The sequence below is a fragment of the Octopus bimaculoides genome, chromosome 14 (assembly GCF_001194135.2).
Source record: "Octopus bimaculoides isolate UCB-OBI-ISO-001 chromosome 14, ASM119413v2, whole genome shotgun sequence".
In the NCBI taxonomy this organism is placed as follows: Eukaryota; Metazoa; Mollusca; class Cephalopoda; order Octopoda; family Octopodidae; genus Octopus; species Octopus bimaculoides.
Window position 1 is genome coordinate 6,433,682 of NC_068994.1, and position 3,643 is coordinate 6,437,324.

The 3,643-nt window shown below is 32.9% G+C and overlaps 1 protein-coding gene across 1 annotated transcript in view; it reads left to right on the forward strand.

The window, feature by feature from the left end:
- The window catches only part of LOC106873388 (glutamate receptor), a 205,567-nt gene that overhangs the window by 169,697 nt on the left and 32,227 nt on the right, over positions 1-3,643 (forward strand). The window lies entirely within an intron of this gene.

A 3,643-nucleotide genomic window follows, 5' to 3' on the forward strand; every position in this document is an offset into this window, starting at 1 on the left:
ATCACCGCTTTACAATCGGTATTGGTGTGTTTACGTCCCCATAATTTAGTGGTCCGACAAAAGAACCGATAGAATAAGTACTAAGCATAAAAATAATAAATCCTGGGGTCGATTTGTCCGACTAAAACCTTTGATGGTTGTGTTCCAGCATAGCCGCAGTCAAATTACTGAAACAAGCAAAAAATATATATATGTATGTATATATATATATATATATATACAACGGGCTCCTTTCAGTTTCCGTCTACCAAATCCACGCACAACGCTTTGGTCGTCCCGGAGTTGTAGTAGAAAACACTTGCTTATGATGCCATGCGGTGGTACTGAACCTAGAGCCGTGTGGTTGGGAAGCAAACGTCTTACTACACAGCCACGCTTGCGCCTACGCCAATAGCTATTTCGAAAAAAAAGAGAATTCATAGTTATTTGTCGCCATATGAAAGCAGCAGAAATAATTCCAGACACTATATGTGCAAAATTTAATTCTTATAACCAAGTAATTTAAGGATGAGGTGGGTGGGGGGAATACCTCGAAACCTTTAAATGTTTATTCCAAAAGCATCAGTTCAAATTTATTCCATTATAAAACATATTCTAGTTTAATCCATTTTCTATCGTAAATTCCAATTTAACGAAATGCAATTTTTGCCTTTCAAAGTGAGTTTTCTTTTAAATCTAATTTAAAATTCTTGTATTGAATCGCAATGGTACTTACTCCATCACGTGGAACACATCTTTGCAACAGTATATCTCATTCCAAACAATTCTTTTTTTCCGTTGCCATTCTCCTTCCATCTTCAAAACCTCCTGCATAAAAACATGGCTCAACGCACAAATTGCTGCATCGTTGCTTTCATTGTGTCACTAGGTTCTACTAATTATCTAACTCTTCCATAAACCATTCTTTTCTTGTAAAAAGGTTCCTCCACATACAACCACCACCACCACCACCACCACCATTCTTGTGATGGAGAAATTGAACACGTCGCTAAATAGCTAATGCAGAATACTCGCCATTTTTACACTATTCCTGTTGTTTGCAAATTGCAACTTACATAATTTACTTTTTAAAGAAATTTCTATAAAAAAACAAAATCTGTAGAGATTCAGACTTGGCTCTCATATCTATTGAAAATCTGTAGAGATAACCTTTTTAAAAATTGATTTAATAGCACTGCTAACACAGTTGGGACAGAGTATTGACTTATAAAGTCTATAATATATAATACTTATGGTTGCATAACGAAATACAGTGTTCCTACCAGCAATTAATATTACTTGGAAAAATACGAGCAAGAGAAATAATATTCTTAAGATTATAAACCTGGAAAATTACAGTAAAAGTTATTACACTTGGAAAAGTTCAGGACAGAACAAGAGAATTTTTGCATAAAATATTGCAGCTAAGGATATAATTTCAAATAAAATATTTAGATTTAGAAAATATTTGCTTTTATTAGAACTAAAGATTTTATTACAAGTTATTACTTTTATTCGTTATTACGTGTTACTTGTATCAAAAATAAAAAATAAGTCAAAATACTTTTGCCCTTTAAATAAATTCCTTTTTAAAATCTTTAATTAATAATTATAAATTTTAAAATAAGTATTTAAAAAATAGTAGTATTACATAATTAGTTAGTACAATAAATAAAATAATACAAAAATTAGTTCTATATTACAGTAAAATCTACCTATAACAACAAATTCACAGTAAAATTTGCTTGAGTTATTGCCTAAGTTATTGCCAAGTCTTCACATTTTTAATCTTGACTCAATGCCTATTTTTTACATGATGAATTTGCCTACCATATATACTATTCTACTTTTCATAAAACTTTAGCTATATTGTTACTTCTGACTCGTTTTTTAAGCATTCTAGCGTGTCGATATTTTAACAAATAATGGTACCTTTTTTTTTTTTAATTATAATGTTACTTTGTGAATTACAATAAAATAATTTTTAATATTCAAATTTTATCCTTTGCTGCAATATCTTAAGTAAAAAATTTCTTCTTCTGTACTTTACCATATGTAATAAGTTGTCCTGAACTTTCCCAAGTGTAATAACTTGCCCTGTAATTTTCCAGGTTTATAATTTTAAGAATATTATTTCTCTTGCTCGCATTTTCCCATGTAATCCACGTGTTTTCCAGGCTATGTTATTATGCTAATTAATAACGTGTCAAATAGCGGTGTCATTGATAATTTTTTCCTTACCTCATTTGCACCGGTGACATATATTAAAAGTCCCCTTATAGAACTATATTCATAAAAAAATTTGAGAAACAAACACTTTTAAAACTTCATTGCACGAGATTGATACCATAAAATTCCTCGAATTGAACTCTATCATTTAATTTTAATTAAAATATAGTTTGTTTTTAAAATAAAAAGTTAATTATACTTTAATTCAATTTTTTGCCTTATATTTTTTCATGATATTTTACCTCACAACTTTTTTGATACAAATTTTTGTTGCATGGGAACAAAACTATGAAATTTTTCATGTTTTCTTCTATCATTGAAGCTCAGATAAATATATTTTGCTTTTAAAATAAAAAAATGTTATTTAGATCTAAACTTGATTGGTGGCGTTACTTACTCTCCTATAACGTTGCTGTAAAAATTTTGACGTAAACTTCTCTTTCTATTGGATCAAATCTCAATTTTTTATGCCAAAATGTAGCTAGTGACCAGTCCTCTTCAAAATTGTTAACAGTTTTCAATTTGGTTAAGAACTGAATTAGTGACAAGTTCTGAAAGATGCTGCTTGTGAGTAAATTGAGGCTTTAATATTATTCAACTATTACCGTAGTTGGATGATTTACACAGCTTAAGGCGGCGAGCAGTCAGAATCGCCAGCGCGCCAAGTAAAATGCTTAGCAGCATTTCGTCCGTCTTTACATTCTGAGTTCAAATTCCGCCGAGGTCGACTTTCCCTTTTAATTCTTTCGGCGTCGATAAAATAAGAACCACTTGATCACTGGGGTCGATATAATCGACTTATCCCTTTCCCCCGAAATTACTGGCCTTGTACCAAAACATGAAACCAATATTTACATAGCTTTGTTCTTACCGAGAAAGATTCAATTTTCAATGGAAGCGTCTTGGCATTGATAAGAAGTAATCAGTGCCAATGGCAAGACCCAAATGACCAGCCTTCCGACTGGCTGACCCATTCTGTATCAGCATAACTGTACACGCTCCCTTGGGCAAATTGTTGTAGAACTGCTTTTATTTAAATACTTCCGTTGCCATTATATGGTTGTTTATTAAGGTGGGGACGGCGAGCTGGCAGAAACGTTAGCACGCCGGGCGAAATGCTTAGCGGTATTTCGTCTGTCTTTACGTTCTGAGTTCAAATTCCGCCGAGGTCGTCTTTGCCTTTCATCCTTTCGGGGTCGATAAATTAAATACCAGTTACGCACTGGGGTCGATGTAATCGACGTAATCCCTTTGTCTGTCCTTCTTTGTCACCTCTATGTTTAGCCCCTTGTGGGCAGTAAAGAAATACGAATCGTTAGAGCGTCGGATGAAATGCTTATTGGAATTTCTTCCGGTTCTTACATTCTGAGCTCAAATCCCGCCGTCTGTATGACATAAAGATCTTCACTTGATGCAAAAACTGTTCATCAAGACT